Source organism: Panthera leo, chromosome B4 (genome assembly GCF_018350215.1).
Source record: "Panthera leo isolate Ple1 chromosome B4, P.leo_Ple1_pat1.1, whole genome shotgun sequence".
NCBI lineage: Eukaryota > Metazoa > Chordata > Mammalia > Carnivora > Felidae > Panthera > Panthera leo.
The window spans coordinates 29,565,311-29,589,046 of NC_056685.1; the positions used below are offsets into that span (position 1 = coordinate 29,565,311).

Consider the following 23,736-nt stretch of genomic DNA (forward strand, 5'->3'; position numbering starts at 1 on the left):
TGGGAAATTTTAAGCTAAAAATTAGATCCAGAAGTTTCAGTTTTACAAGATGAATCAGTCCTAGAGATCTACTGTACAGCATGGAGTTGACAGTTAATACTGTATTATATGTTTTAAAAATATTTGTTAAGAAGGTATATTTTATGTTAAGTGTTCTTATCACATACATGTAGATAAATAAAGTGGGCAGGAGGAAAGTTCTGGAGGTGATGGACATGCTTATGGCATGGATTGTGGTGATGGTTTCATGGGTGTGCATTTATCTCCAAACTCATCAAGTTAGATACATTAACTATACACACCAATAAAGTGGTTAAATTTTTTTTAATGTTTATTTTTGTTTTTGAGAGAGAGAGAGAGAGAGAGAGAGAGAGAGAGAGAGAGAGAGAGAATGAGTGTGGTAGGGACAGAGAGAGAGGGAGACACAGAATCCATAGCAGGCTCCAGGCTCTGAGCTGTCAGCACAGAGCCCAAAGTGGGGTTCAAACCCATGAATAGTGAGATCATGACAACTGACTGAGCCACCAGGTACCCACCCCTAACATGTTTTTTTTTTTTTTAAAGATAATTAGATCCAACTAGGAAACTGCCATATAAAGCATTAGATGCAGAATGCTCATGAAGAGCCCAGAATTACCACCACTAAGAACTACCTAAAAAAAATGACATCCCTTCTAACGCACACAAAAGATAAGCACAAATTTCATTGCCATCAGTTCTCCCAGGAGGCATGCGGAAAGGTGGACCAGCTCTTCTGATGCCTGTTTTGCAGGCTTAGAAAGTTAAAAAGCTTCCAGTTCTTACATGCCTCATACTGTGGTGGTGGTGGTGTGGGGTGGGGATGTGATCTGAAGCCAGGCCTTAGAACTTTTCTTCCATTAACTACCCATATACCAGTGTGTTAAGATTTGAACTGCATCAGGATGTCATATTGACTATTCAGCCCTTGGAATATGTTTGCATAGAAGATTATTTTTCTAGTCTTGCGAAAATTTGAGTGTTCCCTGAGCAAATTTCTAATGTGGCATCTTGGGGGAAAAAAGCATTACGAAATGCTTGTACTATAAATTTCACTTTGTGAGTCATCTAGATTTTATGAATCTTCCTACCGCTTCACACAAAACTTTATTAATAAAGAAAAAGAGGATTGGAATCATGCCCATGGTTTCTGACTCTTTTATCGGCCAATGATATCTGCAAAGCCACTTGCTATCATAAGTAACTAGAATCAGAACCCCTAATGGCCAGAATATCTCATCAGTCAACTTCGGACACAGTCCTCACAAAGCAATATAACCCAAGATGTGAGGTTGGACACACACTGGGGGCTATTGCTTGTCTTTGGTTCTTCACAAATTTATCAGAAACTCTATTCCTGAAGTCCTGGATGCAAACCACATCGTTTCCATTTAATGTGACAGATTGGCACTGATAGATGGTGTTGACATCACATGATATATTGAAACACCAGATTTCCTGCTGAGAAAATCCTGGGTAGGTTTGTAGGACCAAGTCAACTTAGTAGAAAATACTGTATTGACTTTTCATGTACTAAGGCTCTAGTTTCTGATTTCTTGAGTGCCTAGGGAAGCTTATTGCCATTGGAAATGAAAGCTTGATTGATTAGAACAGAGATGTGCCTTTTAAAAGATTGAATTGCTCGCCTTAAAGGATCAAATTCAACTCTCAAGAGGGAGACTGGCCTTATGATTCTTTTTTCTCCCTAGGCAGTTGTGATTCTTTTTTTTTTTTTTTTTTTTTCATGCCTTGAAATAGCAAATTGTGGAAGATCATTCTGTGTGGATAATCTTGTGTAAATTGTCCCTCAGGTGTAGGTCTAGAGATTATAATCTATGAGAAGAAAGCTAAAAAAATCCACAAAATACAGGCAAAACAGGAAATGTTTTCTCACTTCAAATGATGTCTGCAGGAGGGCATTCTCAGTGGGAGTGGACATTCAGTTATAAAGTTAAAAATTGAAGAGTACTTAATAATAGCTTCACAGTTTGTCCTGGAGTGCTCCTGGACACATCACCCCTCTGTCTAACTATAACTATGACTTCAATCTGATTTAACTCAGTTTCCTTGTGTCTGACCAGCATGCTCACAAATGATGGGCATTCTCTACCCTTCCCTTGAAGCAGGTGTTAGCTGGTGATCTGGACCATTTCTATCTAGATGATGGTGACATCTGAGTTCAAGTCCCTTCTAAGTCAAGTTCTAAAAGTGAGTCCAAGGCAAAATAAAATCTTATCTTTTAATGGGACACAGGCAAACTGGATTCTCAGAGATGTTCTAGGTAGGGAATTATGTTGATGCCCAACCTATTATAAATTGGCACTTGCATAATAGGGTCAACAATTTGGTAATTTGATATGATTTTGGTTAGAATCTGCACACATACACCGTTTGGGAAGTGTAGAGGAGTACATGAGAAGTGCTCTTCTGGCCTTCATCTTCCACTGACCCAATTTCCCTGTCTGGTCACATCTGTTTTTACAAATTTCCTTGTTCTTCCAAAGATGGTATGTATCTACACTCATACACACATACACAGATTATATGTTATGTGTGCATATAATTTTTGTACAAATGGTTGTGTATTCTATACCTTATTTTTAAACCTAACATTATGATTTTGAAGCTGTGTCAATCTTTCTGTCTGCTGTATAGTATTCCATTTTGTGGTATAATTTATTGAATCAGTTGCCATTAATAAACTTTTAAATTGTTCCCAGGCTTTTGCTGTTACAAACAGCTGTGCAGTAGACATCTCTGTACATACCTCGTTCACATATATATGAATATATTTGGAAGATACATTTCTTAAAGTGGATTTGATGGATCTTATTTTTTGTCATAATTAATGATACACTTCTGTTTTTTTATTGACCTTTTTATTTCTACATTTCACTATGTGGTCTGTGTTTTTTCTTGCTTTTTGCTGATTATATGAAAAATATAAATTTTTCTCTAGTGGTTTGTTTTAATAAGCATGTGGTATACTTTAGTTAAGACCTCTATTTCTTTGATCAGCATTCTTTGACTCCTTACCATATTAATGGTGAAATCAGCAATTTCCACTTCTCCTTAGTACTCCTTCTAGTAGCTGATTTTGATTTTTATTATTTTATTATATTTGTATATTTTAAAAAATTGTATTAGCTGGTTTGTCAGCTTTGCTGCCTGGCTGTGAAAGTTAAGGAAGTCTCTACCCTTACATTACCTTCCTTTTTTTTTTTTTTTCTCTGAATTGTGCTGTTTATATAATGTTTCCATTGTTAGGAAATCTCTGTCTTGGATATTCAGGACTTCACTACGCTATGTCTTAGTGTTGACAATCTGATGTAACTTTGTATTCCTTTGAATAAGATGTGCCATTTAGGATTTAGAGTCCTCTCTCATTAATTCTGGATCCAATGAATGTGTCTTCTTTATTGATCATTTATCTACATTCCCTTCCAATTCTCGTTTATTGCCATTTCACTTTCTCACTCTTGTCCTCCACTGTCCTTATGTGTTCTCAGCAGTGTCTATTCTCCTTGGTGCTGCTTCCAAAGTAACCCTCATATTTCCCTAAGGGCTTGTTTTTTCCACCTATTATTTCACTTTATCTTCCCTGGGCCCTCATAACCCAATGGAAAATTCTTATTTCATCAATCAATAGCTTCATTACCTTTTGTGAATTCTTGGTGATACATGGACTTGATGCTAATTTTTGCCTGGGCTGTAGTGCCACATTTCTGGCATATTTCTGATGCTTTTTAATTTGTCACCACACCACTGCTCCCTAGCCCCCATGCTCTGTCTCTTTCCATCTTTTCTCTTATAGTATCTTTGTATACTACATCCCAGGATGATTCCATCTGGCTATCATTTCTCTTTAGGATGGGCATTCTGGACCAGCAATTGCAGGTGGTACCTAGGTGGCAGGAAGAGAACCTTGTAAGTCATAGGAAAGATCCTCCCAGCAGAGTCATGTACAAGAGTGAGCTCTTTCAGACTTCTTCATGCCCAACAGAGACTGGCAGCACTGTGTGCCATGCACAGGCCTTCACCTCCATCTTGTCTGATGGATGGATGGGATAACTGTGATTGAGCATTCAGCTCTGCTTCTCATGTTTCTGGAAGACAGAGGAAAGGGGCAGTTATACCTTTATTCTGTCATTTAAATACTGGAAATCAATTGCTACTTTTTAATTGATATTTAATAATAGATAAAAGAACAATAATAGATAAAAGAACAATAAAAGAGCAAAATGAGCCACCTCTGCTGCTTACTGGCTATGCAACTTTGGACAAGTCTTCAAAGCTCTCTGAGCCTGTATTTTGTTATCTGTTAAAGAGACAGTAATAAAGCCTGTGTAGTTTGACTCATGGGGTTGATATGGAGAACAATGACAAAAAAGATGCGAAAGTACTCAAATTGAATTCACTATATGTTAGGTGATGTCATGATTAATAATAATGTAATTATTTTGAAAAAAAGAAGATCGCCAACTCTTTACGCCCATCTTAGTTAAAAATTTTGCAGGCTTCAGAAGGAGGGAGGTTCAAGAAAGTATTTCACTCACTCTGGATTATCTTTTTATTTCCAAGGGGACATTTCAAATTTTAAAAGGATGTGCCCTTCCAAGGAGTCATCTTAATTTTTAAAGAGCCCCAAATAAATCCCTTATAATTTCTATTATCCACTTTTATCACCCTTCTGTCCTTGCTACTGCAGCTTTAAAGTGAGCTGTCCATTATTTGTAGGAATCTTTTAAGTTCCAAAAATAAATGACCTTAGAACTCATCAACAGTATCTCCAAAAGTCAACTTGAGGGAATACTCTAAAAATCTCTGAAAGAATTTTATGTCCTTGCTCTGGAATGACGTTCTCAGAAAGCCCCATTAACCAGAATCTGAGTCTGTTTCAGGTTTACTGGGTATTTGTCACCAAAGCAACTAATGAAGCATTTCTTACAGTCCCAGAACTCATTCATGCTAGAAAACCTGACTCTCCTATTTTGGAAGAGCAAAACATATTGGCCCAAAATATTTATTGGTGGGTTTTAAAATTACCATTCATATCATATACTTCTTCAGTGCAGGTATTTCAAATATAGATCAAGAAAGTATGCCCCTTGTGTTTTATAGGGTATATCACTAGATTCACAAGAACTGGAAAAGTAATTCTCTGTTTCATTCACCTTATTTAACTTTATAAAAGCTATACATTTCAATAATCCGTTGTCAATCATTCAACAAATATTGAAGAATGCCAATTCTGTTTCTAGAGCTGTTATAGGTGAATGGGGATATAGAGATGACACCAATGACAGAACTGAACATTTATTTTGAATTTAGGATGTGCCAGCCATTGCACTAAGCATGTGTTATCACATCAAATGCTCAAAACATTCTCATGTATTAACTTCTGTTGTTGTAATACATAATTTTTTTTGGATTACAACAAGAAATATTGATTTCTGGCTCATATTATATTGAGGTTGGGGGTCAGCTGCAGCACTGCTGGTCTGTTCTGGGTCCTACATGTCTTCTCATTCTGAAAACCAGGTTAAAGCCACTTTCCGAGACAGCAAAAAGACTGAGGGAAACTTGCAGTGCTTTTGAAATCATGTTTTCAGTCATGACAAACATCTCATTCATTCTGGTCCCTTTGGCCAAAGCAAATCACATAACCACACCCAGAGCCAGTGGAGTGAACAAGTGTACTCCATCTACTGAGAAGACTGGCAATGGCAGTGAGAAGACAAATAATTATGAATAATCATGCAGTCTGCCCCAATTTGTTCTTCTGCTCACAAGATGCTTTCACCTCTCCCCAATTTCCCCAAAATACCAGGCATTGGGCGCAGATGTCCAGAATCTGGTGAATATATATCATGTCTGCTGGCTGCTCTTCTTGATTCAGTGACCTATGAGTAAAGTGAAAAGTTGTCAGTCCTCTTATTCTCCTAAACCCAATATAATACAATAGTGGAGCAGGGACACTTTATTAAAAAATTGGAAGAATGGGGGCACCTGCGTGGCTCAGTCAGTTGAGCATCCGACTCTTGATCTCAGCTCAAGTCATGATCTCACAGTTTGTGAGTTCAAACCCTTCGTTGGGCTCTGCACTGACAGCGTGGAACCTGCTTGGAGTTCTCTCTCCCCCCTCTCTCTGCCCCCACCACTCTTGCTCTCTGTCTCTAAAAATAAATAATTTTTTAAAAAAATTGGAAGAATTGGAGGTACATACCAGTCACTGGTGAATAACAGTTCTGATATTCCACTGAACAGAAGTTGCAAGTTCCTCTACACTAATGGTAGGGACTGTTCCTTGATTTGCTCCAGTGATATTTTCTGGGAGTCATTTCTTTGTGTTCTCCACGATGTTTGATTGGACAACTCTTCCTTTTCCGTTATCCTCCTTGGCCTCTTCTGAAGTGAGTATCAGAAAAGATGCCATTTGTGACTGACAGGCTATCTCAGATTGCTTCACACCTGTAGAAGACTAGGGACCCAAGAGTTATTTATGATTTGAATAGTTGTAGTCTCTTCTAATCCAGGCTGGGAGTACTTTGGCAACAGCTCTCTACAAAATTTATTTTTTCTTTTTAATCAGTTTGATCCCAACAAGTTTCATGTGAGTCAATAGACATACCCATAACTTTTCAAGAAATAAATTCATAGATACTTTGATCTTATCAAGCTTCAGATGGATGCACCTTTAGTGTCTTTTCCCTGAGCCATTTGTCTAACTGAGATCATTTACTAAGGCCATATTAATCTAATCAGTAGACTTGACCAAGGGTGTGTTGGATCTGTGAACAATCTTTGTCTGAATTTTAGATTCTTTAACTTGTTAGAAATAAGAAAGTTTCAATTTTCAATCCTAAAAGTTCTGAAATTTCTGGATATTTGCAGCTCTTCTGGACTCTTCTTGGCAATGCTCCCTGTGTCTTCTCGTTCCTGAACCCAGGATGAAGAAGTAGCCACTACATGAGACTTGATGGTCTCAGGGTGGAGGTCAGAACACAAGAGCTCATCTAAAAACCTCTGCTCAGATGAGGCAAATGGTTCATCTATTTATGGCCCATCTCGGCAAGTCACAAGGCCCTCATATCCAATCAGTGGGATGAGGATGTCTACAGGGAAAACTGGAAAAGATGAAAAGGAAATGGATAATTGTGAACAAATGATACAATTTCCATGCCTCATGAGGTAGATACTGCTATAACTCTCTTGATAGAGATGGAAATTGAGGCACAGAGAGGTTGAGGACCTCTCTTGGACCTTGTCCTCTATCTTCTTAGTAGTAGAGCCAATATTTCATCTTAGGGAGTCTAACTCCATGATGTTGAATCGTTTTCTAGACTCTTCCTCTGGGAACTCTCATTTTTGTCGAACAATCTGTATCATCTTGTCTAAATTTTCAGCAGGCTCCAATGAAAACAATTTTCGTGGAAGACTCAAATACAGGAATAATAACGCTTTTTGTAAAAATGCTGTGACAGATTTCTTCAAGAAATAATTCATTAAATTGATGCCAATTATAACTTGTGAGATCATAAAGCTCAATGCAGGAATACTGAAAACATGACAGTACTCTTAGGGCAGCATATTGAATAATTGGATCTCTTCAGAGAAGCTCTCAGCTCCCTCTCAGAATTGCTATGCTACACTCTCACCTAGCCTCTGAGAATATAAAAACTTAAGGTATCAAATAGTGAAATGAGTTCAAATTCCTGAGCATTACACTCCGTTAAGGAAATAATTTGTGACAAATCTTAAAAGATTTGTCATTATTAGCTCAAGTCTCTGGATTCAAAAGTTCTTTTAAAATAACATGGTCAGAAAACAGCAATTAAAGCCATATGTTACAAGCCCGTTGTAGCAAGAATTCCAAGTGAGGTGTTTTTGTCCTTGACCCTTCATCCTTTTCCTACTCTCATTTCTTCAGAACTGGCTCAGATTTTCCTGGAAGAAGAATTTTTTGTAAATTTCATTCAGGCTCATCTCCAGAGAGGCACGGATATCAGACCTACTATAGACTGCGGCTCCCAAACACTCCCTAAATAAATATATTTATATACACATTAAATAAAATTAAAATAAAAGCAAGAATGGCCTTGAGGAAAGTCATAAAACACAGCTGACACCCTGAATGACGTGTACAGGATAGGAGGAGCAAGGAGAGAAGTGATTTGGTTTTATGGAACTGGTTCTACACTGCCTTATGGAGGTAGCCAATCAGGGCGGCAAGAATGAGGTAACCACTGCAAACCTATTGGCAATAAGTTAGTCAGAGATAATCTGGGGCTAGACATATGCTCTGGGAGTCCTTCTGGAGAAAAGCGAGCCAGCACCATTGGTATTTATTTATTCATACAGTGGAATATACCATGTGCAAGCAGCTACTTTTTCCCTGAAAATTTCTTCACCCACTGAATTAGCATAGATTAACTACAGGATGGAAGATATCCAACTCTTTGTAGTTTTAATGGCATAGAAAGTTTATTTTTCACTGGAATCATAGTCTATTTGGTGGGTGGCCTCCCATGCATCAACTCTGGCACTTCCCCCCCATCCTTCCATCTTGTGACTCTGCCATTTTTGGAGTCTCAGAGTTTTCCACCAGAGGTTTCTGGGAGTGGCGTCTCTCGCATTTGCCCACGTGTCAAAAAACTCAGTCACATGGCTCCACATAACTGTATGGGACACTGTGCAATTCCGTTTTCCTGGAGGACTAAGAAGCGGGTGTATGAGTTTGAAGAATGTATTACCAAGCCTTGTAGAGGGGAAACCCCCTACGGGTAAGAACTGAGTGATGTCTACTTATCGCGAAGAAGAATGCAACTGTTAAGTCAGAGGAGTTCTCTGCTCTTTGGTAAAAGAAATTTTGAGCCCTTGGCATCTGGTACAGAGCTCTTCACGGTTCAGTTCCAACCTACCTAGTTTCACCTCTTGCTGCTCACTGCCCAGCCTCCACCTTCCCTACCACATGCATGTAACACTCCTACCAGATCAGACTAGTGGCTATTCTTTGAATGTGTCACATATCTTCACACCTTTGGGCATTTGCAAATGTTTCCTGTTTGAAACACCAACTCACCCTACACATAAGAACAAGCTCAGACAGTTATTTTTCTATGAGACTTTCCTTGAACTCCCTCCTGCAGGCCCAATTAATTACCACCTTCCTGACACTCCCAAAATATCCTATATATTACTTTACCATAACTTACTATGTTGCATCTTTCTTATTTGCTTGCCTACATGTCTTTTCCCTGTGCTGTAAAATGATAACTGAGTGAATCTACACCTGGGAATCCTGAAGGCTGTCACTGTCTCACTGAAGAAACTCTTAGTGAACATAAGAATCAAACCATAAAAGACTCTTAAATACGGACAACAGAGCCGGGGTTGCTGGAGAGGAGGTGAGGAGGGATGGGCTAGATGGGTGATGGGCACTTAGGAGGGCACTTCTGGGGAAGAACACTGGATATCATATGTAAGAGATGAATCACTGGGTTTTTCTCCTGAAACCAGGACTACACTGTATGTTAGCTAACTTGAATTTAAATAGAAAAAAAAAAAAAAAAGAAAGAAAACTAAACAAAGTCATATGAAAATAGAAATGAAAAGAATTTACCTTTATGCTAAATGGGTAGAAGAATATGACATACCTGATATTATTCTGCATTTTTAAAGATGTACATGTCAAGCTATATGAATAAATTGAGAACTCTTCTTAAAAAAAAAAAAGGAATCAGCCAAAATTTGGAATCAATAAAAAGACTGAGTTTTATTGAAGAAAAGTTGTAAGCTGTTTGGAAATGTGTTCTAGATGCATTATTCATCTCTGGAGAAATATAAAAACTAAAAGTGTAAGTAATGCATTTCTGAGGCCAAGATAATCATGATGTTGTGTTCTTTGCCCTGCTCACCACAGTGCTGGTTCAGGTGCATGGAAAAGAATAAAACCGAGCTCAGGGAGAGCCTCTGATGAAATGCAATCTCCACAAATTTTCATGGAGGAAGCCTCAAGTTTTGGAGAAGTGCAGAAAAGAAATAAGCTTATATTAACATTTCATTGCATGATCCCTGCAAAGGGTGCCCTTCCATGGGGGACTGTTCAAAGCTCTGAGCTGAGCCCTGCTGAGACCTACTCGGAATCCTTCTTTCCCAATAAATAGGCCTGAATTTCCACCTTACCAAAGTCAACACAGACAGCTACAGTTCAAAAGAAAATTTTCCATTACCATAACGGATTGTAATAAAAAGCATTGGCTGAGCCTCTTCCTCTCTCTTTATCTTGGCATTTATGACTCTAGGTTTAGTAACTTTCAGGGTAAAATGAGTTCACTCCTTATTCAGATTTTTTTTTTTATTTTTTGCACTCCTCATTTCATGTGGTTGTATTTATACAAGCTCACAACCTCTCTCCTGGCTCTGATTCCTCAATGCCTCAGGCCAGACCTTCTAAGACACACTTTCCCAGCAGTCAATGCCGTGGTTATTGCTCCCAGTTTGGTTAAAAATAGACCTTGTACTGCTGCTTCAATCCTTAAAGAATAAGAGGTGAGGTCATTTTCTGCTTGGAGAGTGGATCCAGACTGAGTGATTGGCACTAGCACATTCAATTGCAGAAGAAACAGGTGTTAAAGTGACTTCTCCCATCCTATTAAATATCCTTTTCACACATTGATTCACAGACATGTTTCCATTCTCATGACTGAATAGGCAACGCTGTAATTTGTCCGCTCCATCCATTTTTTCCTACCCCTTGGCATCAGAATCTGCCTAGATAGTCTATTGTCTCCGTAAGTTTCTGCCCAAGGTGAGTGCTAGAGGGATGATCTTATGAAATTAAGCAGCGAAAAGCAACAGGCATGTAATTTGCCAGGGCTAGCAGGCAATTGGTAATGGGCTTCCTCCTACTGCTTTTCACAAGCTTTCTGACAATAGCTCTAAGTTACTAAAACTTCAAGCCACAGAAATGACTCCACCACAAAACTGGGGACAAGGCAGCGGCATGTATAGAAAGAGAGAGAATTCTTAAATGAAAGTACCAGACACTAGAAATAAGGAAAGTATCAATTAGACTTCTTTCAAGTCTTTCAGCTATTGTATAACATATTATGCATAGGATGTGTGGAAACCAACAAAACATGTTTACACTTGAGCAGGCTAGTTGTTTGCAAACCTCCTAGTACAAAACTCAGGGTTAAGAAGACAACTTTAGCTGTAAGTCCCAAAACTGGGCAAATGAGGTCAGAATAAAAAAAAAAAAAAAGGTAGATTTTAAAGAAAACTGTATCCTAATGCCAGTTTCAATATTGAACATATCCCTGACTTTGAACAAATTACTTCATTACTTGAGACCTCAGTTTCTTCATGTGCAAATTGAGGAAGTAAAATTAGGTAGTCTCCAAGGTCACTTCTGGCTTTAATGTTCTGTGCATGCCACATCTGTATATCATATCATCTGGAAAATCAATTCCATTGTTACTGCTTTTAATTTATGTCACTAGAAAATGGCCATAACTGTGAAATTAATCTCTTGTTGGTTTGTCTTACTATTTTCAATTCTGAAAGAGTCTGTGTCTATGTGTGTATATGCATGTCTAGGATATGTATTTGTGTAGGGTGCTGTATTCAGATTTGAAATCCTTAAAGTAACCAAGTAAAACCATTGTGTTTAGGAGACTAAAAACCAGAGGGTCAGGCTCAGGGAAACTTAGTACTTTCCTTTCTCTCCTTTTTAAAAGTTTTCTTCCAATGACCCATCCCCTTCTCTGGCTTCTCTTTCAGAATCTGAGAAAGTCTCCTGTAGACCACGGTGCTGCTGGAGAGGCCTCTAAGCACCATGCTTCTACTGCTGCCTACAAAGATCACGATCATCCACTCAGGGAAGGTTAAGGAGAGTTAACAGAAGACCCGGAAGTGTACCAGACTGGAGAGGAAGCTAACCGGGACCAGGGGCAGCTAAGGATAACACCGAAATGGTGAGGAAGCAGTTTTGAATTTTCAGGCCAGTAGACTTTTTGTAGATTCAGACGTACCCTAAGCAAGATTCTTTGATGACTTCTTGTTCTACAGTTGGAAGTATTTTGGTGTCAGCTGGCTAAAGTGCATAAAGCAAAAATCAGTATTTCTTTGAACATGCGCTTTTGCAAAGTTTAGTCTTCCTCAGCCTGGTTATTTGAACTTGTGCTATAAATTCCTCTGTATGCATGTTTCAAATAACAGACATTATTTCCCTTTATTCTTACTTAAAATAAATATAGACAGGAGAAAAACAGTTTCAAAACAAGAATTAAAAAAATAATAAAATTCCGTGGTACAGATTCAACATAATGCTCCAAATTATTTTGTTTATATAACTGGGCTAAGATAGTTGGCCTAGTGATCTTTAGCTGGATTTTATGTGTGTGTCCAGCAGAGTGCTATTAAAAAAGTTAAAGCAGATTCCAGCTTGCTGCTAAGCTGATGCTGGTGCTGGAAATAAGACCTGGCTGGTGAGTGGGTAGGGGGCTCATTAGGTGTCTACTTGTTTGAGGTACTGAGGGCTCCTGGAAGGAAACCAGCCTAAGGAAAAAGGCAATGGGATCCAGACTTAACCCAGTAATAAAGCCTTATTACAAGTTGGATGAGGGGAATACTGAGTCTTTCACTCTGCTTTATTCTTGGCTGCTTTCCACTAAATTCATATCCCAGGAAAAATGTTTCCCTACATAAGGACTGTTGTCCTAAAAATTCTCATAAGATGCGGGGGGCACAGGGAACAGATCCAGGGGCCCCAGTGTAATGAGTTGATGATCAGTGGACATGATGACCTTCAGGGAGGGCAGTGAGTGTGCTCAGCAGACATGACGTGAATGACGGTGCAGACAGCAGAGGCAGGTGCCTGTGGATATGCTTCCTGAAGGCAGCATGGGAATGTACGGATGAGGCTGTCTTGGACAGGTATTGTTATGCCCCACAAAGGCTAGACACCACAAAAGGGAAATATTAAAGAACCCTGGAGACACATTCTGAAGATCCCTAGAAATACCTGAAACAAGGGGACACTGAATGCAGGGAACCAAGCAAGACCAAAAAGCAGCAAAATTATAGTGACAGAGGATGAAATTTTTAGTTTGCCCTCTTGGAGCTTATAATCTAGTTGGGAAGACAAGACTATCACACCTGAAAGACTAGGAAATGATAAGAATACGAAGTGATCAAACACTACTGCATTTTGAGATTACATTTGGCCTGATCATAGTGGCCTTTGTGAAGAGTGTGGAATATGACATGGTCTTAAAGACAGAGTGGGCATTGAGTAGGCAAAGAGTCTTCTAGAAAGGGTGACAACTGCAGTCCAATAACAAAGCCTTCTTACAAGTACACTGAGCCCTTGCCACATGCCATGGAACTCATTAGGAATTTTATGCGGAGCATGACTAATCCTCACAAAAACTGGTAGGGAAGATTTTATTTTCATCACTGTACAGAGGTGAAAAATGGAGGTTTGGCTAAATTAAGTGATTTTCCTTATTTGCAGTTAGCAAGGGGGACAGCTGAGTCAAGAGCGGATCACAGATCCACCTGTTTCCTAAAACAGTGAGAATAAGAATGTGGCGCAACAGTTAGGATCCAAGCCAAGCCAAGGTTTGTGTGCTGTTGTGTAAGGAAAGGGGAAGTCGCTGGTGACTTTTGGTGGTGCTGGGTGGGGGGAAGACCACCATGGTATTAATCATGGTTGGGCTAATTAATCAGGAATTGAGATAGGAAGAGCTTGGAAATAAAGACAATCTATATAAGGTACACTAAGTGCACGTATATAAATAAAGGTGCATTTAGTAATCTAGACCTTATGGAATTAAAAGGAATGGTGAATTGAACATTTGAAAGGAAGAAACTACAGGCCTTGGTGACTTCCTCTTAATAAGGACCATAAAGCCTAAGGAGAATTGGAAAACTCTCAGGAAATGCTGCCTTCTATTTGGTGGGCCAGGTTCTGGCAAAGCTAGGTCAAACCATAAATCCAGGTCAGAACCAGAGGCCAGAGATCCTCAGACTCATGAAACTGGAACTGAAATCAAGCTCAGGAATTGGTCACAAGACTGGGCCCAGAACCAGGCACTGGGTGGGATGAGAAGGGCTGGTGATAAGGACCCCTCTGATATCCCGAAGTCCTTGTCAGGCCCAATCAAGGGTGTAGGCAAAACAAGAGATTTCTATAGACCAAAACCAGAGTCCCACAGAGTATAAGAAGCACAGAACTGAGATGAAATCAGGAATTTCATTTGTCTTTGTTCCAAGCAAGGAGACCAAGGGAAGCAATCAGCATCCAGCCTTTTAGAATTATAGTTTTAACTGAACTGTATTTTAGCATTGTCTCAATCTTTAAAAGTGGTTAGGTTCTACTTACATACATGATATTCCTCAGCTGAAATACTTAATAAGTTATAGTGCCCTAATTCTCATCCTGGATTGTGTGTGTGTGTGTAAAATTGTCTAATGTTAAAATGTATCACTAATTTATTTTCTAGTGTCTAGGTTAGAATATAACTATGAGATATATATCAAATGAATTTCATGGCTATAGTCCAAATGTAACAAATGAATCATTTAAAACTATCCGCATATTGGTGATGCCAAATTTTTCATTTTCTTCCATTTTATAAATGCATCATATCTCAGCTCAAAATCAATCTATTAACCTTGAAAACATTTTGAGCTGGAATGAAGGTTAGCAGTGAACTTTGCGACCTTCCACGTGATATTAGTCATATTTAGCAATTATTATTGGCTTTGAGTAATGAGCCAGTTGAGACAGGAACAGTAACATGGCGGATACCAATAAACTAGACTTCAGAGACCACAGGGAAAATAAAGAGTATGCAAAATCAGGCTTTTTAAGCCTCAAGCTTGTCTGCCCTAAAGCTCCTGCCTTTAAAAAGAAACTGAACATCTTGTCAGCTATTCTGATAAATTACACATAAAATACTCTAGTAAAATCTTTGTTATGAGATAAGGAATTCTGTTCAATGAATTTGAAAGGCAACCGAAGACTAAAACAACGACGTGTCTGCCTTCTAAACCTCCATTGGGATGTGTCTGATGGATTTCCCAGGTGCCAGGACTGTTGATCCTGCCATGAGCCTGGAGGAACAATACAGGTATGAGCTGAGCAGCATTATTTTAAAAATTAAAGCCCAAGTAAATGCCTCAACTAAAAATGCCTTAGGAATACATAAATATATTATCCTCTGGATGAATTTTATATTACATTATGTTGATTTTAACACAATATAAAATATAACATAGATACTTTTGGATTCATAACGTGAAAGAACAGTTAATGGTTTGCCCATATGGGACATATGAAAATGCTTCCCTTAAATTCTTTTGCCATGTTTTATGGATATTTGAGTTTCATACAACTAACACAGTTTGGAGACTTGTTGCCATAAATGGAATATTTTTCATCTCTATTATTTGTTAGACATCAAATAAAACAGTGCCATCTTGACTGTAAAAGGGCCCAACTTCACAGAATTTGAAAAGTATGTTAGTTGTATTGTTTTCTTAATTTTAAAATATTTTAGATATAAACAATCTCATTTCATCTGTGGTCCTTAAAATATACGTAATTTTATAATATTACTCAGAGGAAACACTAGATTTACCTCTAATGCCAAATATCAAGTATCTTCTACTTCTAAATTGGATGAAGTTTTTAAAAAGTTAGTTTCCTAGAATCTTTGCCTATGTTAACTTAAAGGTGAAAAACATTAATTTACATTAATTAAAAATTAATATAAAAAGATAGTCAAACCACAACTGTAAGCTGTGAAATCTAGAAATTTGGTACTAAAGATAAACCATCTCTGTTAGAATTGTGGGTAATAGAAAGTCACTTCTGGTAAATAAACTCAATGACCCTTCCAGAGAGAGAAAGAAATTAGCAATGGCTGCTGACTCCAGAAATTCTTCCAAGAAACCTAGAATCATGAAAATTCATTCAGTGGAGTTAGGAGACATAGTCCAATTATCCTGGGAACCAGAAATTTTTCTACCAATTGTTGGGAGGTTCTAGCCAAGTTTTTTTTTTTTTTCCTTTTCCTGTCTTTTGGTTTTGCTCACTGTTGCATTGTATTAGCTGAAAATGTTCTGAATAGCTATAGCAAAAAGAACGAAGGATGGGTGGACAGACCTGGTATACTTTCGGTGTATCCCACTACCCATCTACTACACTACTAGGTTCATTGTAGGTGCTCAATTCTTATTGCATTAAAACTATCCCCACAGAAAATGGAACTCCTTAGAAAATGGAAGCCTCCTCTTCCAGAAAAGATCCAGATACAGATCTTTGGGAGGGATTTCAGAATGAGCAATGGATCTGACCTATTGAGGCCCCAGAATACATTGGTTCCTGGCTAGGAAAAGGATCCAGAGGCCAAGTTAACCAAAACAATTTGCAGATAGATTTGAGTCTTATTGTACAAGACAACTGATTAATTCTGGGGTACACTAGTGGAGGACTGTGGCTGATACAGGCTTTATCCCTACAATTTTCAGCAATAGACAGCAATAGAGGATTAAATCACAAACTCGTCTTGATGTTAGTGTTTCACCAAGACCATGTTTATAAAGACATATTAGAATTTACTTTTAGTCTTTCTTTGTAGCAAGTAACAATGTATATGTTTTGTTTAACCTCTTCAGATGTTTTGAAATGTTTTGGTTTAACTGGTGTGTACTTTATTAATGGCAGTTCATCTCATAGATCTCTTAATGACTTGGCTTAAGAACAAAATTAAACTTCCTGAATTTGATTTCTCTAAAACATATCCACCAAATGCAATTGCCCTTTCTGTCAAATAAGCCCTTACTGGTTTGTAAGTCTGAAGTGATTTTTTTTTTTTCCTCTCTCATTATGGTTGTTCCAAGACTCTTGACATTCTCTAAATCATCTTTCGCTGAGTACAAGAGGTCCATGAGGAAGTCAAGATCGATGATAGACTTCATCTCTCTTGAATTTTAATGCAAATGTCTGTTCCCCTAATCAAACAAAGGTTAAAAAAGGAAATCAAATTAGCTTATTACAAAAGCCAGCATAACTGAACTGACAAGAAAAATGCTTTCTGTATGAAAAGCCTTTAATCAATACCTTAAATAAGAATGTCACTGGAAAGAAGGGTTCATATGTGGTCAGTTATAATCTGCAAATCAATATGTTCTTTTTAATAAATATTTGACCACAGTAGCTCAATAGGCATTGCCCATAAAAGCTTCTTTCTTTAAACCAAAATGAAACAAAATTACAGCATAAATGTAATGTTCAGGGCATAACTAAAGCTGTGAGGGAATTCAGGGTTAGGGCTATTTCACCTTTTAATCATTGCATATTAAAAACAGATTTTCTTAGTACCTTGTTTCATGTACCAGTCCCTTACGTAATCTATCTGTTCAAAAGTAAAATGATGTTGGAAAAGAAATTACTTATTAGAGATAGATCTAGGTTCAAGTCTCCTATTCTAGGTTTAGTTGGACTATCTGGAAGTATTTAATCAAATACTCTACATGCAATAAAGCTTCAATTTTGGCAGGTTTTTAACTCAAGTCTGTAAAAATGAAGCCATGCGGCAGGTGACTTTTTATAAATAAGTATACTTCCATTGTATTCCATCAAACCACAATCAGTGAATATCTAAGCACTTTCTTCATTCATAGTAGCATGTGTACAGGTTGTTTGCATTGTTACCAACATGACTTGGAATCTTCCACTTATTGGATGTGTGATCTTAGGCACATCACTTAATTTTCCATACTAGAAAGTATGTTAACAGGGATGCCCGGGGGCTCAGTCAGTTAAGCGTCTGACTTCAGCTTAGGTCATGATCTCATAGTTCATGGGTTCAAGCCCCACGTTGGGCTGTGTGCTGACAGCTCAGAGCCTGCAGCCTGCTTCTCATTCTGTATCTCTCTCTCTCTCTCTCTATTTCTCCCCTGCTTGTACTCTCTCTCTTTCTCTCTCTCAAAAATAAATAAACATTAAAAAAAAAAGTATATTAACATACTGTCTGGCTCATTATAAATGACAAATTGTAACTCTGACTATGAATTATTATTACTTGAATTCTGATGGTGGACATAGAAAGAAACATAATTTAATGCACAATTTTGGTTTTAACAGCTCAGTGGCATCCAGGAGAATTAAATAAAATATACCTTGGAACAACCCATCGGACCATTGGAGATACCTAACCATAATCTATAATTTTACTTTATGTCTTTAATTTGCTTACTTTCACTTTTGACATCAAATGAGAGAGTGGAAAATATGTTTTTTTTACTTCTCTTTATCAGATAGTAATTTAGAAATAACTCATAGCAGCTTATTAGGGGAGTCAAAATCATCTAAGTATGCAAAGGGAATAGAATTGTTCCTAAGTTTCTGCATATAAAGTTACTCTACACGCAGAATACATAGCTTTTGTTCTTTTATTCTCCTTTTTGGAGATATAATTTTTTTATTCTTTCATAGGAATTTCTTTCTTAAAGAAGTTTTGCAAAGCAGATTCCCTAAAAAAAAACGTGGATTGCTTAGCAGGATCAGTGAGGATGCAAGATTTATTTCCTCCTATACTTGAAAAAATATGTACCATTCTCGCCTTTCTGAGATAATTTTGAAGTGGTTTCTGCATAAAGTAAGAGGTCTTTCTCTTGAAGTATCAATGAACCTGACAAGGAAAGTCTAGAGTAAATTTACACATCAAAAGCCTGCTACTTGGCAACATTAGGAAGCCTCTAGCTACTGCTGCTGTGGCTTCTACTACTCATTTATTTAATTATTCTTAGGTGACCATGTCAAGATTTCTAGACAATCTCCTTGGGAGCTAAGTGCTTTGAATGTTTTGAACTATACTGGTAAGTGGAAAATCAGTGTCCTTGAGTATTAGAGACAGTGTTCTGATGAATTATAACGTATATTAATTAAAATAAATGTTTTTTAATGGGACTCTTTCCTGACCTATTAAGGGTACCTAATTTAGGGTCATGCATACATTGACATTATGACTTTTTAAATGAAGAAAAGTGATGATGGTGACCAACATATGTGCAATAATTTCTAGTTTACAAAGTGCTCTATTTAATCATTTCCATATCTGTTATTTAATTTATCTCTCCCAGCTATCCTGTGAGATAGGCATTATTATTCACATTTTACAGAAAAGGAAAATAGATCCTTGAGAATTCAAGAATATGTCCCAAGTTATACAGCTAGAAAATTGTCAAAATAAGATTTTAATCTAGACCCTTTAGCTCCAAATGATTCCTTCTTTCCTATTACGTAACAGTGATTAACATTTTCCAACTTTTCTCCCTGTGTATTTGAGAAGGCTGAACATACCAGAAGTCCAAGATAGAAATGGTTAATGCAATTGTGTGTTTATGATTTTTCAAGTAATGCTATTTTAAACTCTCACATGTATGATTTTGAAGTCAAATCTATGGTTCAAAGTATTGGTATTTGAGGCCCATAAAAGTTGTAGATGTTGTATTTTGACTTTGAAACTGCAGGGATCAGGATTGTAAATAGAAAAGTTCAAGTTGCTCAGGAGTAAACTTCCTATAATAAAGTATTTTGTGAGTAATCACGATGTTCAGGACTTCAACATTTCCAATTGTCTTGTAAATTTAAGATGCTCCCAAGTAATGAAGGGTGACCTATGGAAGCTTGCAGATTAGATATCAAGTAATTAGATTTGTTCAAGAGCTTATCTGCTACTGAGCAAAAATTGCAAGCTTAGTCTCATCTGGGATGATTCCTGTTTGCTTCCTGTCTGCTAATTTGGATAAAGCAAGGTCATTTCACTCAGTCTACCTTCTTTAAAACACATCTACCTTCCTGAAGGGCACTGCTTTCTTTAGTGCAGGGCACAACAAATGAATTATCATTATTTGGGGTTCTCATTATGAGATGCCAGAGAGAAGGCATTACTTATTCATAGATTTGGATAGAAGTGAAGCTGTTCTGATGTCAAGGATAGAATTACATAGCGCTTCAAGTATCTTGGAGGTGGGTGTAATGCTGAGAGAGCAGAGAGAAAAAAAATGATCTGACCTCTATCTGGCCTACGGGCTTCCAAATTATGTGACGTGTGGAATTTGTTGAGGGTCTCCATCAATTGATGAATGAAAAATAGCCATTGATTCCCTTGTGTGTACATAACACCATGTTCAAGACTAAGGGAGATGTACATGACAGGACAAAAAATCCTACCTTCTAGGAATGCATAATCTAATTGAGGACATCTCAAAATATTAAAGGGGAGTCAATGATATGTCCCCAATTAATAGTGTTTGAATCCTTGCTTTAGAAGCCAAGGGACAGAAAGAGCAATCCCAATGGGGAAGACTCAGGCAACCATTTACTGAACAAAGTTGTGTGGCATGTGGGTAGGATGTAGAAAAAAGGATAGTCCTGAAGAGGAAATCCACAATGGAAGGAAAATTATGTGAGTTTGTTTTTGGGGACTGGAGAAAAAAAAAAGTCTGGGATATTAGGATGAGACCCACTGGGGGAGGGCCTGAAATGATAGCCTGCAAAACCTTCAGTTCACGACATATACAGCAAAGTGCCCTTTTTGAGGGGCAAACATTTTTGAGGGGCAGATGCCCAGATGGAGGTGATGTGTCAGAATGGCTTAGCTGGTGATATCAAGCATGAAAATGTGGGTGAGTAGGGCCAGTGACTGGAGGTAAGGAAACCTTTCAGAAGTTGCAACAATTCAAGACCACTTTTGCATTGTTCACATTAATGAAGTCTTAATATGTATCTAAGGAATTTCAGCACAAATTATGTGATGGTCAAGTGACCAAACCATCAAGAAACTTGTCGAGATAAATGATGGTTGATTTCTGTATGGGAAGAATAACAGTTGCATGAATGGTGGCCTGGGGTGGGAGAGGGCCATGACTATGAATGGGAGAGGTGGTGGGAACAACTTCCTAGTAGTAACTCCTTTCCTTCTCTGGAAGGATCTCTGTCAACCCCATTGCAATCTTGTGGCAAGAAAGCCAGTCTGACGTAGTAAGATTAGTTACCCTAGGATAGCTCAGGAGCCCAGCTGGGAGGGTAAGTCAGTAGATAAGTACAGGAGATTGGCAGGCCCGGGAATTTCCCTACTTCCCCTAAGGGCAAGGTCATTATCACAGACACAGAAGATGGTACGCTACAAATCAGGGCTACAGAGAGCAGACGCTTGGTTGAGTAACTATGAGGTTCCCTTGGAGAATGGTAGGATGCCTGAGGAGAACAGGGGATGTCTGAACTGAAATTACAATTCTAAAGTCTCTTTTTTTTTTAATTTTTTTTTTTAACGTTTATTTATTTTTGACACAGAGAGAGACAGAGCATGAATGGGGGAGGGTCAGAGAGAGGGAGACACAGAATCTGAAACAGGCTCCAGGCTCTGAGCTGTCAGCACAGAGCCTGACGCGGGGTTGAACTCACGGACCGCGAGATCATGACCTGAGCCGAAGTCAGATGCTTAACCGACTGAGCCTCCCAGGCACCCCTACAATCCTAAAGTCTCTTTGACCTGAGTGTATTCTCATAGGGCAGGAACTGGATCCTAGGTTCTCTTCTCTGGGTAGACACCACTAACTAAAGCAATTGTTAGTCCTAAGAGGAAACAAAATAAAGTCATAGGGGAAATTGCCAGGGATTTGACGAGTACAAATATAATGAAAAAAAGAAAAAAAAAGGCAACAAATGGGCAAAATTCTCCCAGAGGAAGCAGAATTAAAAATCTTCTTTCCCTCTTGGCCACTATAGTGAGAGGAGCTGCCGCCATGTCTGCCTACCTGTGATGGATGGTCTCCAGTGGAATTGCTCTGGCTTCCTGATCAAGAGGAATAAGCAGTCATACAGCATGAACCCCAGTCATCTGAAGGCTGCAACTCCTTCGCTACAATGGGCTGATTCACTGTAAGACTGCGGGCGTGGAGTTGGGGCTATGGCAGAGGTGTAGTGGTGGTCAGGATGCAGAGATCTGGCCAGTGAAACCCTGTGACTTCCTGGTGCAGACCACCTTCAACAACACACTGGCCACCCTCAAGTTCAGGCATATGACCTAGAAGAACATGTACCACCCAGATCTGTACTTGGCTGCGGTCCACAGAGCCAGTGCCATCCTGTGCAGCCAGAAGCCTGTGATAGTGAAGAGGAAGCTGCCTGCCCCACCAACAGCTCCTGAGTACCTGCCCCCCCTCAACACCTCCAAGGCAATAAAGTTGTTAACCACTTAAAAAAAACCTCAAAAACTGATCAAGTACATAAATACAAGTACAAAATAAGTACAATTAACATCACCACAGAGATATGGAAGACTACTGAAAAAATGCCACAGGAACAAGCAATTATAAAGAAGAATCAATTTGAAATTTTGACTTTAAAAATATAATTGTTGAAATAAGGGAATTAGTGGATGGTTGAATAACAGAATTGATACAGCTGAATAAATAAAATTCTCTTAAAAACATCACAATGGGATAAAAAGATAGATTGAGAAACAAGCGAAGCTGTAGAGAAGTAGAAACAAATATCAGGACAAGAGACTCAGAAATAGTGAAAAGGCAAAATAGAGGAGATAAAATATTTGCAGGCATACCGACAAAAGTTTTTCCAAAATTAAATGGTCAATCTGGGATTAAAACCCAGGAAGCTCACCTCTAGTCTTTGGACTTTTGGATACTCGCTTTCTGCTTTGGCAACCATTGGGAAAACTTTGAACTGGTTGAGAATTCAGCAAGCCTCTGGGTAGAAGATGGACAGTGTTGCACCATACCAGCGTTAATCAACTTCAGCATGTAGTGGAAAATAAGACATTACATATAATAGTGACACAAAGTATAACTCAGAATTAACCAGAGAGGAAAAAAACAGACTATTACTGAATGTGAAGAGCTACTTCTTAAAAGGTTTAGCTTGGGAACGGTGCAGTCATTTCCATGGGGCTTAGTCTTGAAAGAGGTTCAAAACATTTGCCAAAATATTGTGAAAAAACCTGTCAACAATGGTTGTCTGAATAAAATCAAATATCCGGCTATTTCCAAATATCTGTCTGAATTATGTTATTGGAGTATCAATTTTTTCATTGTCTCTCTTCATCTGGGAAATGGGCACACATGCAGATTTGTTTTAGTCGTGTTTGTTAAGGCATGGAAGTCAGAGCTAGCAGACATACCTTGTGACCCTTCCCATAATGTTTGGTCATGGAAATCCCCCAAAGACAACCTCTCCTCTAAGGCAGTTGTTGGTGATGCCCTAGTGTATTAACTTACTGCATGAGAGTATGCAGGGGAAAATATGGCCAAGTACCTGGTGCAAAATGCATAACTGTGTGGATATGCAAATTATGTGCAGACATACCTAGAACTTTAATAAAAGTGTGATGGAGCTCAAATACAATTGACTAGAGGTTCCCACATGTGGTGCATCTGGAGGGAAGCCTAAAGGAGAACTGATCCCCCTGGCTTATTTTCTGTTGTATCATGGACTATGCATCCCATGGAAATGCCTGGCACTCGGATAGTAAGTAATAAAGCATACTTATATTCATCACCTCTTTTATCTTCTTAGCAGCCCTGGACATGATTTATTTCATACTAAAACTTAGAGGGGTAGAGTTTCAAAGTTGGGAGGAACCTCAGAGAGCCCAGAACAATCCCTCCATTTTGTGAGTG

At 38.4% G+C, this 23,736-nt stretch overlaps 1 long non-coding RNA gene across 2 annotated transcripts; it reads right to left on the reverse strand.

The window, feature by feature from the left end:
- Positions 1–542: 542 nt before the first annotated feature.
- On the reverse strand, positions 543–21,930 carry LOC122225521. Of its 2 annotated transcripts, none has more exons than XR_006205223.1 (4): positions 21,856–21,930; positions 6,245–6,426; positions 5,846–5,921; positions 543–4,124 (listed from the first exon to the last, which is right to left on the reverse strand). It is a non-coding gene; the product is annotated as an uncharacterized LOC122225521 (long non-coding RNA). The 2 variants fall into 2 exon arrangements; XR_006205222.1 differs by having other exon boundaries at positions 6,245–6,499; positions 21,856–21,912.
- Between the last annotated feature and the right edge of the window lie 1,806 nt (positions 21,931–23,736).